General features: G+C 37.8%; 1 protein-coding gene across 5 annotated transcripts in view; it reads right to left on the minus strand.

The window, feature by feature from the left end:
* The window catches only part of PCCA (propionyl-CoA carboxylase subunit alpha), a 363,650-nt gene that overhangs the window by 224,952 nt on the left and 123,068 nt on the right, over positions 1–15,630 (minus strand). The window lies entirely within an intron of this gene.

The following is a 15,630-nucleotide window of genomic DNA, read 5'->3' on the forward strand; positions in this document are numbered from 1 at the left end:
TACAATTTGAACTGCATTCCCACATATCAGTAATGGAAACACTTGAAGTTAAGAACAATACCATTTACATTAGTACCCCAAAGAATAAAACACTTAGGCATAAATCTACAAAATATGTATAGTATCTATATGCAGAAAACTACAAAGTTCTGATGAATGAAATTAAGGAAGATCTAACTAAATAAATAGAGAAAAATTCCACATGCATGAACTAAATATTGTTGAGATATCAATTCTCCCCTAAATTGATCTATAGATTCAAAGCAATTCCAACCAAAACCCCATTAAGCTATTTTGTATATATCAACAAACTGATTTTAACATTTATATACAAAAGTAAGAGACCTGTAATGGCCAACACAGTATTAAAAGATGACAACAAATTCAAAACACTGACATTACCCAACTTTAAGGCTTACTATAAAGCTACAGTAATAAAATCACCAAGATATTAGTAAAAGAACAGTCAAATCAATCAATGGAATAGCATGGAAAGCACGGAAATAAACTCACCCAAACACAGTGAATGATCTTTGACGAGAAAGCAAAAGTAACTCAATAGAGAAAAGACAATCACTTCAATAAATGCTGCTAGAACAACTGGAAATCCATGGCAAAAAGTGAATCTAGACAAAGTCCTTCACATTTCACAAAAGTTAACCCAGAGTGGATTGTAGCCCTAACTATATAATACTAAACCATAAAATGTCTAGAAGATAAATAAGAGAAAATTTAAGTGACCTTTGGTTTGGCAAAGATTAATGAATAGTCATTAAGCATGTGAAAATATGCTCCACAGTATTAAGGAAACAGAAATCAAAATCACAATGAAATATAACTACATATCCATTAGAATGACTAAAACTAGAAAGACAAGTATTCGCAAGCATGGAGTAAGTAGGTAACTAGAACTCTTGAAACACTGCTGGTGGAAGTGTAAAATGAAGGAAGCAATGTTTTTTAAAAGAACAGAAATTATCTATACCTTCAATGGCACCCCACTCCAGTACTCTTGCCTGGAAAATCCTGTGGATGGAGGAGCCTGGTAGGCTGCAGTCCATGCTAAGGGTCAGACACGACTGAGCAACTTCACTTTCACTTTTCACTTTCATGCATTGGAGAAGGAAATGGCAACCCACTCCAGTGTTCTTGCCTGGAGAATCCAAGGGACGGGGGACCCTGGTGGGCTGCCGTCTATGGGGTTGCACAGAATCGGACACAACTGAAGTGACTTAGCAGTAGCAGCAGTAATTGTAGTGACATGTACTAAAATTCTCTAACCTATACACTTAAAATAGTTAAGATTTTATTCTTCATAAAGCATTCCTCCATAAAAATGATTTTTATGAAGGAGCCAGACAAAAGAACAGACCGCCTACAAAGGAGTAACAAAAATGAGACTGACAACTCTCTCTTCAACAGCTGCAGAGCAAAACACAGTACAAATATTCCAGCACTACGCTAACAGAAAACCACGATCAACCTGGACTTGCATACACACCAAAGTCTTCTTTTAACAAAGACTGTGAATAGTCCCATCTAGCAAAAACTGAGTTAATTACCTGGAGAAACTTCTAAGGGGTAAATTCCAGGAAAAACAGAAATAATCCCATTTATAAAGTCAGGGATGGGAAGAAGGAACAATGAACAAAGAAAACAAATATTTGAGTAAAGGTACATAAATATTAGCTATTTATAGCCCAGTAATAATGTCTAATTAGTGGGGTAAAGAATTAAGGAAATAAAATACAAGAAAGCATATAAGGAGAAAATCTTTGATAGGAGAAAAAACTGTAGATTGAATTTTAAAGTAAGTAAACATTTTAAAAAGTTTAGGATACTGAGGAACACCTAAAGAACTGTCTCCAAATTCAAATTTCTACAGTAAACGCTGAAATAGAAATAAGCATAAAATTTCTATCACAGGGGAAAGGAGTGGGGGGGATGGGAATGGAATAAAGAAGAGAAATTTTAAAGGCAATCATTATCAAAAAGAAGTCATGAAAGGAGAGAAAGTAGAATCCAAGAAGTGAAACAAAAATAAAAAGAAGATAATATAAATAAATCAGAAAGTAGTAAATACAATAAATGTACATCGACTGCAATCTATGGTTAAAAGACAAATAAATCAGAAAGTAGTAAATACAATAAATGTACATCGACTGCAATATATGGTTAAAAGACAGTGCCAGTCTTGAACAGAAAAAGAAAAACATCAGTATATACACTTACAAGAGAGAGACCTCAATCAATAGACTACTGGTTGACTGGAAAAAAAAAAAAAAAAAGAACATAGGAAAACACCAAAATAACCTGGTTTAGGCATAACAATACTGATAAAATGAAATTAGAAAGCAAACTCAAAAAAAGCCATATATTTGATAAAAAGTAAAATTAGCCAAGAAGACACATTACACTGCTATATTACCCATTAACTTCCTGGCAAGCAAGAAAACGTTGCTAATCACTCTCAAAAACTGATCAAATAGCCAAAAACCTCACTAGAAGATTTGAACATCCCAATAGGCAGACCTGACCTATAAAACATGGCCTACAATAATATGAAAATACACACTCTGTTCAGGTACACACGGAAGATGTATTTAAAGTGATTTACTCCTTGGCCATAAAGCAATTCTCATCAAATTAGAAAGTTTCTAAATAAGAAAGATGATACTCACTAATCAGAAAGCAATTAACTTAGAAATATAACAAAAAGTTGAAACTGTTTGTTAATGTATTCCTGAATAGCCAGATTCAAAAATCATAACAGAACTCTGAAAATACTCAGAAATGAACAACTGTGGAAAACACATATTAAAATTATGAAACAGAGCTCTGTCCATCTCACCACTTTAGGACATTCCTCCAGCTGCTGGAAGTATCATCAACCAAAAGCTGACTTGTCCTCAGCTTGTATTACTCCTTCCAAGGGGCAGCCTGCACCCAAGGCTTAGTTAACACACGTGTATAACAGTTCAATCTTATTGCCCCAATTTGAGACAGCTATTTAATACAAAAGATCAGCCAATACTGGGCTTTCCTGACAGCTCAGTTGGCAAAGAATCCGCTTACAATGCAGGAGACCTGGGTTTGATCCCTGGGTTGAGAAGATCCCCTGAAGAAGGGAAAGGCTACCCACTCCAGTATTTTGGCCTGGAGAATTCCACAGACTGTATAGTCCATAGGGTTGCAGAGAGTCACGACTGAGCAACTTCCACTTTTCAATACGCAGAACTCTCTGCAGAAAGAGCTAAGGCCGTTGTTGAGTCTGAGTCTCAACTCAATTCAAATCCCCCTTCAGTCCACAATTTCTTTCACTCCCTCATGTGCGTTGGTCCCAAGAATATTCCCCAATAAAATTCCAGGGTCTGCTTTAAGACAGGTATCCAGTCTGTGACAGAGGAGCCATCTGGAGGGCTGTTACAGTGATCTAGGCAAAAGATGACACTAGCTTGAACAAATGGAACCACAAGATAAATGGAGAAAAGGGGATGAATTCAAGATTTAGGACATGATGACGATGATATACAAACTGCAAAACCACATAATGCAATATAGTAGTGAATGCTGAATTACAGAGAACTGCTGATCAAAATCGAGACCCCTCTACTTCCTGCCTCCATGATCCGTGCCACTGTGGATGGCAGAACCTCCATCAGCCTCATACCTGGACAAGGCTGGCATAGAATAGAACTCCAATGCACCCACAGTCTTACCAACGGGAAGTGAACATGGAGGATGAGGAAAATCTTTGCTGTTTAAGGTTACAGGGTAGGGGCAATAAAAAGGTGTAACACTACAGCTCTGATAAACGAATGACAGTTGCACAGACTTAAATAAGAATTACCACATTACTAAGTTTTCCAAGGAAATATAATTCAAAATCTACTAGGCAATTTGGCTGCCATGCAACACTTGGCTACACTGAAAAGTTGCTACTGTGAAGACAAACAAGGAGATAGTTCAAATTCAAACAATTTGGAAAAATAAATTTCATCATCAATGCGTTTCCCATATTGTTATTTGGTCATAATTTTCCACTTTTTTGTTGTTGCCTTTTAATTACAAGTTAGTTATAGTCACTTCAGTCATTATCAGTTTAGTATTGGTATATCTTCAGAATAGCACACTTCAGACTGAAGTGATACATATTTATATTTCTCTAGGGCCTATAATTATCCAGTAACTAGAACATAAACATATATGTGTTGCAGTCCAACTATGAATTATTCATATATCTACTACTACTGCAGACGAACATAATCTCTACAAGAGGTACCTAGAGGTGATCCTTATTATCACTGAGCTTTTACCACTGGAAAATGAAAAAGTGTAAAGTGGGCACAGGACATTTTGCCTTTCCTAAGACGGCTATGCACACATGAACACACGGATATCTATACAAATACACTGAGTTTAAATAGTATACACGTAAAGATTTAATCAAGCTGTGCTATAAGAAAGTAAACCAGTACATAACAGTACTTGTTTAAATATGGCAAAGAGAGGCAATTAGTTTTTTTTTTGTTTTCTTGGGAAAACTGATCTGGGCTACCTTTCCTCTACTCAGGCAAATAAAAAATACTAGATCCCTAACTCTGATTCAGGGATCAGAAGTAAAGCATGGTTCAGCATCTAGACTGGAGCAGAATGAGCTGTCAGAAAGTTTCCAAACATTATATAGAGCCTTTTGCAATAGAGTGATAAAAAAAAGAAAAGGTATGCAAGAAGGAACAGCAATAAAACAACAAGAGAGACACTGAGAACTCATATAACGTGGTAAAATGCAGAGAGAGAACTTGTGAAACAATGCGGAAACCCAAAGTGTGTATATTGGAGCAACGAAAGAAAACGGAAGGACCCAACTGACGAAGAAGAGAGAAGGGATACAGAACACGGACTACCACGTAACCTCAAGTGACCACAGACTTCAATAATACAAAAACTGCAAAATAAAAACCTCATTCTTCCATACTTTATGAGGATGAGAATACTTTAACACTATTTTCTTCCACATAATTTTTCCTTAGGCCTTTCTTAGTAAATCTCCTAATTAAATAAATGAATATTAAATATCTCTTCTACTGAGGACCAAATTGGAAAATGAATTAACAGGATGTTAAGATTGGGGAAAAGATACAAATTGCAATATTTTTTCAAATGCTTCCTTGACATATCTTTAACCACAAAGTCATATACAACATGTGAAAAGTTTTCTAAGCAGCATGAAAGAAAGAAAAGATTTGAGGGCTTAGCTAAGTATTTCTATCCCTCGTAGCATGAACAATTTGTTCTTCTATATTGAAAAAACAAGAGCAACTTTTTTAAACGTTATACCATTCCAAAAGGAAAACTAGCCAAAGGAAAGGAAAAAATTGCCAGGGCAGAGCAGAAAAGATAATATAGTTCCTACATACTTAAGAGACAGGGGCCAAGGTGGTAGGAAGACTAATATCAAGAAGAAATTTATGGGAGAGCCTAACCTGCAGAGAACGTAAGATATAACATCATAGGTTAGTGTGAAGCCAAGAAGGTTCATTAAAAGACTCTCCTATGTTTGAATCTTAAAACTTCCATTAGTCCTGCCTAATGAATCCAAGGACAGCCAAAATGGACTGACTTGCTATAGTCATTAACAATCACATATTAAGTTTACTTAAATAATCCTAGCTTTTTTTTTCTTTTTAGTTATCTGTTAGCTGAGCGTTCATCCTGGCTTACTTAATATCGCTACTCTTCCCACATATCTCCATTACAAACTTGGAGATGGGGGGGGGTGGGGAAGGGAGATGAGAAAAAATATTGTCAAATCATGATCTATAAATACTGTGAAAAAAAAAAAACAACTTTAAAATGTGGGTCTACTTATTTCATTTCCATACTTATATAGACATCCCTATTTGGATTCATTCACTGAATAACCATTCACTGAATACATACTTATGTGATGTTCACTGTCTTAAGTACTAGAAATCTCCCACATTGCAGGTGGATTCTTTACCCTCTGAGCCACCAGGGAAGCCCAAGAATATGGGAGTGGGCAGCCTATCCCTTCTCCAGCAGATCTTGCTGACCCAGGAATTGAACTGGGGACTCTTGCATTGCAGGCTGATTCTTTACCAGCTGGGCTACCAAGTAAGCCACTAGAAACTAGAAATACAAATTAACCCATGGTCAATTTTACTATAAAATACTAAGCAAATGAACATAAAACAATCATTTTCAAAGAAAGAATTTACTTAATGCAGAGAAAACCCCACACTATTTTAAGAGAAGAGCAACCCATCAAGGTAATTGAGTACAAGAGACAAGAGAGTATTTCCATATCAAACTAAATCCTGGGATTCTGCAGGGAAAGGAACAAACTTTATGAGATACTGTTCCAGCTTGATACTATTTTCTCTTTTCCATCAAAAATTCTTTACAACTCAATTCTTTATATCTCAGTCATTCACTCTTCCATTTAACAGAGAATTACTTGAGACAAATGTGTATACTTTTACTATTGGGTAGAGTGTCCTATATATATCTATAAAGTTTCATTGGTTTAAACTGTTACAAGCTTTACTTCTTTACTGGTCCTCTCTATGGACCTTCTACTCATTATTTAAATTGTACTACTGAAGTCCCCAACTCTTATTGTATAACTATCGATTTATCTTTTCAAGTCAATACTTACGTCACGTATTTTTGGTATTGGCTGTTTGGTACATATATGTTTATAACAGTCGATACATAGTGTCTTTCATCTCTTTCAACAGTTTAGACTTAAAGTCCATTTTGTCTGACAGACAGAATATATTTTAGTAGCGCCACCCCAGTTCTCTTGGTTACCATCTGCATGGGATATCTATTTCTAATCTTTTGCTTTCAATCTACCTCTGTGTCTAGATCTAAAGTGAGTTTCTTAGAGACAGCATATAGTTGGATTTTTTTTTTATCCATTCTGCCAATATCTGCCACAGTCAGATATCATTTCACACATACTAGGATGGCAATAATATTAAAAAAAAAAAAAAACGGAAAATAACAAGTATTGGCAAGGATGAAAAGAAATTGGAAACCTCATACACTGCTAGTAGGAATGTAAGATGATTCAGCCACTGGGGAAAACAGATTGGCAGTTCCTCAAAAAGTTAACCACAGAATTACCACGTAAACCAGCAATTCCACAACTAGGTATATACCAAGATAGTTGAAAACAGATACACAAACATGCATAGATATGCATATTCACAGCAGCACAATCTACAACACTCAGTATATGGAAACAAACCAAATGTCCATCCGCAGCTAAATGAATAAATAAAATGTACTATAAACACACAATGGAATACTATTTGGGCTTCCCTGGTAGCTTAGCTGGTAACGAATCCACCTGCAATGCAGGAGACCCCAGTTTGATTCCTGGGTTGACCAGATCCCCTGAAGAAGGGAATGGCTACCCACTCCAGTATTCTGGAACAGGATGGAATATTATTTGCTCATAAAAAGAATGAAGTACCAATATATATATATACAGGAACTTTGAAAATATAACTCTAAGTGAACACAGAAGGACATATGTTTTATGATTCCATTTATAAGAAATATCCAGAATAGATAAATCCACTGAAACAGAAAGCAAATTGGTGATGGCCAGGGGCTAGAATATAAGGAGTGACTGTTATTGGATAGCTGGGGAGGAAATACCAACACACTCCAGCATTCTTCCCTAGAGAATCCCATGGACAGAGGAGCCTGGTGGGCTAGAGTCCATAGGGTTAAAAAGAGTCGGACATGACTGAGCACATGCCATCATGCACACACACACACACATTAATGAATACAGAGTTTCTTTTGGGGGTACTGAAAGTGTTCTGGCATTAGAGTGGTAGGTGGTGGTGTTGCTCACTCGCTTAGTCACGTCTGACTCTTTGAGACCCCATGAACAGAAGCACAACAGGCCTGCCTGTCTTTCATTATCTCTTGGTCCTTGCTCAAACTCATATCCATCAAGTCGGTGATGCCATCCAACCATCTTGTCCTTGGTCATCGCCTTCTCTTCCTGCGTTCAATCTCCCCCAGCCTCAGGGTCTTCTCTGATGAGTCAGCTCTTCATATCAGGGGGCCAAAGTATTGGAGCTTCAGCTTCAGCATCAGTCCTTCCAATGAATATTCAGGACTGATTTCCTTGAGGATGGACTGGTTAGATCTCCTTGCAGTCCAAAGGACTCTCAAGAGTCTTCTCCAGCACCACAATTCAAAAGCATCAATTCTTCAATGCTCAGCCTTCTTTATGGTCCAGAGCTCACATCCATACATGACTACAGGAAAAACCACAGCTTTGACTAGACGGACCTTTGTGGGCAAAGCAATGTCTCTGCTATTTAATAGGCTGTCTAAGTTTGTCACAGCTTTTATTCCAAGGAGTAAGCGTCTTTTAATTTCATGGCTGCAGTCACCATCTGCAGTGACTTTGGAGCCCAGGAAAATAAAGTCTCTTACTGTTTCTCCATCTATTTGCCATGAAATGACGGGACCAGATGCCTGATATTAGTTTTTTGAACGTTGAGTTTTAAGCCAGCTTTTCACTCTCCTCTTTTACCTTCATCAAGAGGCTCTTTAGTTCCTCTTCAGTGGTGAAGATTCACTAGTTCTGTGAATATACTAAAAACCACTGGACTGTACACTTTGAAAGGCTGGATTTTATACTATCTAAATTTTATCCCAATTTTTACAAATCTAATATTTACTATTTTAGGAATCAGCGAATTAAAATGGACTGGAATGGGTGAATTTAACTCAGATGACCATTATATCTACTACTGTGGGCAAGAATCCCTTTGAAGAAATGGAGTAGCCATCATGGTCAACAAAAGAGTCCAAAATGCAGCACTTGGATGCAATCTCAAAAACGACAGAATGATCTCTTCGTTTCCAAGGCAAACCAATCAATATCACAGTAATCCAAGTCTATGACCCAACCAGTAATGCTGAAGAAGCTGAAGCTGAACAGTTCTATGAAGACCTACAAGACCTTCTAGAACTAACACCCAAAAAAGATGTCCTCTTCATTATAGGGGACTGGAATGCAAAAGGAGAAAGCCAAGAAATATCTGGAATAACAGGCAAATTTGGTCTTGGAGTATAGAATGAAACAGGGCAAAGGCTAGTAGAGTTTTGCCAAGAGAATGCACTGGCCATAGCAAACACCCTCTTCCAACAACACAACAGAAGACTCTACACATGGACATCACCAGATGGTCAATATGGAAATCAGACTGATTATATTCTTTGCAGCCAAAGATGGAGAAGTTCTATACAGGCAGCAAAAACAAGACAGGGAGCTGACTATGTCTCAGATCATGAACTCCTTATTGACAAATTCAGACTTAAATTGAAGAAAGTAGGGAAAACCACTAGACCATTCAGGTATGACTTTAATCAAATCCCTTATGATTATACAGTGGAAGTGACATATAGATTCAAGGGATTAGACATGATAGAGTGCCTGATGAACTATGGATGGAGATTCATGACACTATACAGGAGACAGGGATCAAGATCATCCCTAAGAAAAACAAATGCAAAAGAGCAAAATGGCTGTCTTAGGAGGGCTTACAAATAACTGTGAAAAGAAGAGAAGTGAAAAGCAAAGGAGAAAAAGAAAGATATACCCATTTGAATTCAGAGTACCAAAGAATAGCAAGGAGAGATAAGAAAGCCTTCCTCAGTGATCAATGCAAAGAAATAGAGGAAAACAAGAGAATGGGAGAGACTAGAGATTTCTTCAAGAAAATGAGAGATACCAAGGGAACATTTCATGCAAAGATGGGCACAATAAAAGACAGAAATGGTATAGACCTAACAGAAGCAGAAGATATTAAGAGGTGGCAAGAATACACATGAAGAAAGAAAGTGAAGTCGTTCAGTCGTGTCTGAACTCTTTGCGACCCCATGGACCGTAGTCTACCAAGGCTTCTCTGTCCATGGGATTCTCCAGGCAAGAATACTGGAGTGGGTAACCATTTCCTTCTCCAGGGGATACACAGAAGAACTATACAAAAAAGATCTTCATGACCCAGATAATCACGATGGTGTGATCACTTACCTAGAGCCAGACATCCTGGAATGTGAAGTCAAGTGAGCCTTAAGAAACATTACTACAAACAAAGCTAGTGGAGGTGATGGAATTCCAGTTGAGCTCTTTCAAATCCTAAAAGATGATGCTGTGGAAGTGCTGCACTCAATACGTCAGCAAATTTGGAAAACTCAGCAGTGGCCACAGGACTGGAAAAGGTCAGTTTTCATTCCAATCTCAAAGAAAGGCAATGCCAAAGAATGCTCAACTACCGCACAACTGCACTCATCTCACACACTAGTAAAGTAATGCTCAAAATTCTCCAAGCCAGGCTTCAACAGTACGTGAACCATGAACTTCCAGATGTTCAAGCTGGAAAGGCAGAGGAACCAGAGATCAAATTGCCAACATCCGTTGAATCATATAAAAAACAAAGAGAATTCCAGAAAAACATCTATTTCTGCTGTATTCACTATGCCAAAACCTTTGACAGTGTGGATCACCACACTATGGAAAATTCTTAAAGAGATGGGAATACCAGACCACCTGACCTGCCTCTTGAGAAATCTGTATGTGATCAGGAAGCAACAGTTAGAACTGGACATGGAACAACAGACTGATTCCAAATCAGGAAAGGAGTACGTCAAGGCTGTATATTGTCACCCTGCTTGTTTAACTTATATGCAGAGTACATCATGAGAAATGCTGGGCTGGAGGAAGCACAAGCTGCAATCAGGATTGCCTGGAGAAATATCAATAACCTCAGACATACAGCTGATACCACCCTTATGGCAGAAAGCGAAGAACTAAAGAACCTCTTGATGAAAGTGAAAGAGAAGAGTGATAAGTTGGCTTAAAGCTCAACATTCAGAAAACTGAGATCATGGCATCTGGTCCCATCACTTCATGGCAAATAGATGGGGAAACAGTGCAAACAGTGACAGACTTTATTTTGGGGCTCCAAAATCACTGCAGATGGTGACTGCAGCCATGAAATTAAAAGATGCTTGCTTCTTGGAAGAAAAGTTATGATCAACCTAGATAGCATATTAAAAAAACAGAGATATTACTTTGCCAACAAAGGTCCATCTAGTCAAGGCTATGGTTTTGCCAGTAGTCACATGTGGATGTGAGAGTTGGACTTTAAAGAAAACTGAGCACTGAAGAATTGATGTTTTTGAACTGTGGTGTTGGAGAAGACTCTTGAGAGTCCCTTGGACTGCAAGGAGATCCAACCAGTCCATCTTAAAGGAAATCAGTCCTGAATATTCATTGGAAGGACTGATGCTGAAGTTGAATCTCCAATACTCTGGCCACCTGATGCAAAGAACTGACTCATTTGAAAAGACCCTGATACTGGGAAAGATTGAAGGCGGGAGGAGAAGGGGACGACAGAGGATGAGATGGTTGGATGGCATCACCGACTCAATGGACATGGGTTTGAGTAAACTCCGGGAGTTGGTGATGGACAGGGAGGCCTGGCATGCTGTAGTCCATGGGATCGCAAAGAGTTGGACATGACTGAGCAACTGAACAGAATATTTGGTATAAAAATTGAGAACAGGTTGTCTCTAAACCCGGTTGTGGGGGGAGTGAGAACTGACAAGCACTGAGTATGAGGGAATGGTCAACGTCAACTGAGTATGACGGTAATGTTCAACATCTTGGTGGTGTTTGGGGTATGCATATATCAAAATCAACAAATACATACTTCAGATGCGTTCACGTTAACTGTATACAAAGTGTGCCTTAAAATAACCAAATTGTATACAAATACTGAATTAAGTTAATGACATGTATATTCAAGTATTTAGCAGGATGCATACTGGTATTTGCAATGTACTATGAAATACACCAAAATTTAAATAGTTAAACAAATTAGCAATAAAGCAAATTTAGCAAAAGATTAATAATGGAGTTTTGGTGTTGGGAATATAAGTACACGGGGCTTCCCTGGTAGCTCAGTTGGTAAAGAATCTGCACGCAATGCAGCAGACCCTGTTTCAATCCCTAGGTCAGAAAGTTCCCCTAGAGAAGGGATAGGCTACCCTCTCCAGTATTCTTGGGCTTCCCTGCTGTGGCTCACACAGTGAAGAATCTGCCTGCAATGCAGGAGACCAAGGTTTGATCCCTGGGTTGGGAAGATCTGGAGAAGGGCATTGCAATCCACTCCAGCATTCTTGCCTGGAGAATCCCCATGGACAGAGGAGCCTGGCAGGCTACAGTCCATGGGGTCACAAAGAGTCGGACATAGGTGAGCACAGCATAGCACCTATGGGAATACACTGTAAAATTCTTTTAAAATATTGTCTGATTGAAATTTTTCAAAATAATACACCAGGAAAAAATTAACAAGCAAGAAAAATATCCAAAAGTCATGAGTACTTTACAGAGATTTACAATATAGTTATAAAACAGAATGACTGACTAGAAATGTCCGAGTGTCTTCTCTTGAATACATGACACTTAAGCCAAGATATGAAAGATATCAGCAAGAGTGTTCTAGACTTCCCACCCTATCCCCAAAAACTTATTCTAAGTTTGATGTGTTCAAGAAAGCTAGTGACTAAAGTATGGTAGGCAAGGAAGGCAGTGGTATAAAATGGGATTGGAGAGAAAGGCAGATGTCAAATCATTCCGGGTTTGTAGTCCCAACAAGGAATTTTCATTTTATCTAAGTGCAATGGAAAGACATTAATGGGTTTAAAGCAGGAATCGACTGGGTGGAATGAGATGGGGTGAGTCCTTATTATTTCCTTATTATTTAGAGTTTTAAAATATCACACCGACCGCTATGTGAAGAATGGCCAGGGAGTTTAAGAAGTAGAGAAACTATTATCATAGTCCCCTCCAGAATAATGGTAATCTGGAGGAGAGTGTTGGTAGTCAAGACAGTGAGCAGTGAATATGGGAGATATTTTGAATGAAGAAGTGACCGTATCTATCAGTAGCGTGACAAGAGGATGACAGGGAAAGGGCACCACGATAGATCTCGGGATTTAGCATTAGCCACTAAGTATATGGAGTGAAATATCAGATGTAGAAACCCTGGTGAGAAGCAGGTCTGGAGTATGATGACTTGAGGACCAAAAAATTTTCACTTAAATTGGGTATGATTTGTAACTGTGAGAAAGACAGGCCAAAAAAAGGAATTAGAATAATCTGGAAGTCGTTAAAGACAGAGTTGAAATTTACAATTTCTTTTTCTTTCAAGAATCAATTTTGGCCTGATTGTATTAAGGACCTTTGATCCAGATCAAACTGTAATGCAAATCAAGCTCACTGATTGCTGTTGTCTATCTCTGGGGTTAAAGATAAACTCGGAATCAATAGTTCTTGTATCTTCAACTTAGAGAGGTCAAAGGGAAAATATCAGGAGTGAGGATGAGGGAGACAAGGAAGACCAAAAAAAAAAGTACACAAAAGTAACATATTAAGTCTTAACTGTCTCTCACCCTGACAATGGTAAGAGCCTATCTGACCCTTAAATTCCACATATAACATGCCTTGTACTATTTGACACAAAGTGGCAACTCAAATTTTAGCCCGCATCCTCTAATCCTATTAGTTTTACCAAAGTATCTTGAAAAATACATGGTCCCCCGAGCTAAAGGAATCTAAATTTGAAGCAACCCACCACTCAGTAGCTCTGTGACCTTGAGCAAATTACTTACCATTTCTAATCCTTTGTTTCTTAAATGTAAATGAAAATAATTAAGAGGAGAATTAGCATTAGAAATAACATTCACAAAACTGCCTGCTACTGGGGAAAAAATGCTCCATAAACAAGAGCTACTATTATGCAAAAGACACCTAATTCATCAATGCTCCAGCCAGTAGTTTCCTCCTTGGGCAGCACAGAAGAAAAGAAAAGAAGCACAGATGTGAGAGAGAAGGAAACCACAGAAAAGATCAATTTCATTTTCACCACATAACCCAGAAAGACAGTAAAACAGAGAAATCTATGAATAGTTATGACCATCCACAACCTACAAATGGGTAGGTGTGAGAGGCATGATTACATTTCAGTTGTTTAGAAAAGGGAACATATTTTACCAGGGAATCAATGTTCAGTTCAACTCTGAGACAAACTCAGGAGAAGTCACTGAACTCAAAATGTAGTTAAAATGTGATATATCTCAATAAAGCTAGTATAAAAGTGGTGGATCGCCAAACAGTACAGAAAACCCAGAAACTTTAATAGCATGTAATTTCACTTATTTTAGAAGCTGGCACTTGAGGGAAAAGGTTTTACGGGAGGTTTCGGGAGTGATTCAGAAGGGGTTTTCAGGGGAATTCCAAAAGCTTTATAAAGTTGATGACCCTGCCCTGTTCTTTATTATGTTTTATTTCACCTCAAATTTTATGGCTTCCCTTTCTTTCAGCATAAGCAAAACACTAGCACCCTTATATTTAATAGCCATGATGGCAATCATTCATTTCACAAATGAGAAGAAGCAAGTGAGGAAGAATTAGAGGAAAGACAGGAAAGAGGGAGGCCCATAAAGGATGTGCCCAGATATTAGGAAAAGAGCCTCAAATTGAAAATAATCTCAGTAAGTATAAAACTGAAGTGGGGGGGCGGGGGGGCGGTGCGGTTAAGCACAGCATTAAAATATTAAAGGAAGAAAGCCAAGTGATGAGAACTGGTCAGAGTCCCATTGTAATTAACTGGTTATTTTAAAGGCTACAGGTTTTTTTTTTTTTTTAATTAAGTGGAAGACAAAACATGAAAGAGCAAGCTAGGCAATCTGTCATTTACACAAAGGACATTTTCAAGAGCTGAAGATTCACAATTTAAATTGTGACAAACCAGTGTAATTCAAGATTTTATCCTAATCTCTTTGTATTTCTCAAAAATTCCTCCAAATATTCTGATCTTTTTGTGTAGATACTACTGTGATATTACTATTACATCCTATTACATAGATGATAATAATAATACCTAAACGAGAACTAGAAAGATGATCTTTGACATTTAGAAGTACACAACGGAAAAAAATTATTTTAGGAGAGTGTCTGCAAAAGCCAGCAGATAGGTTATAGCCTCTTAGGCTATGAGGAATGCCAGTGATTTCAAACCACAGAGAGAAACTGTTGATTTTCTTAAAGACATAAACCCCAAAATAGGCCCATGTAGTTCAACTTATTCAGAATCTAGCAAATCTTCCTGTGAAGTACTGAAATGATTTTTGATGAGCCTGGAGAAATGATTAAATGAAGAGCTGTTACAGTCAGATAAAATAAGATTTTCTGGGGTCTGGTCTCAACTCCAGGACATGTATCAGTCAAATCAGCCAAATCAATGAATAAAATAACTCTAAACAATCAATCTAATGAGAAAACAGGACTAAAGAAATGTTAATGTGGGGTGCTGAAAAGTTTGGTTCTATCAGTCCAGGAATGCTAAGATGCTGGGAATGCATAGCTAGCAAACATTATCTAATCTCTCTTATATTCCTACAAATTTCTATCAAATGTAAACAAATATGAACCGATTAATACAATACTGCAGTTATTCAACAGTAGTACTAATCCATGATAACGGTAGACCCTTGCATTTT

The sequence above is a fragment of the Bubalus bubalis genome, chromosome 13 (assembly GCF_019923935.1).
Source record: "Bubalus bubalis isolate 160015118507 breed Murrah chromosome 13, NDDB_SH_1, whole genome shotgun sequence".
Taxonomy (NCBI): Eukaryota; Metazoa; Chordata; class Mammalia; order Artiodactyla; family Bovidae; genus Bubalus; species Bubalus bubalis.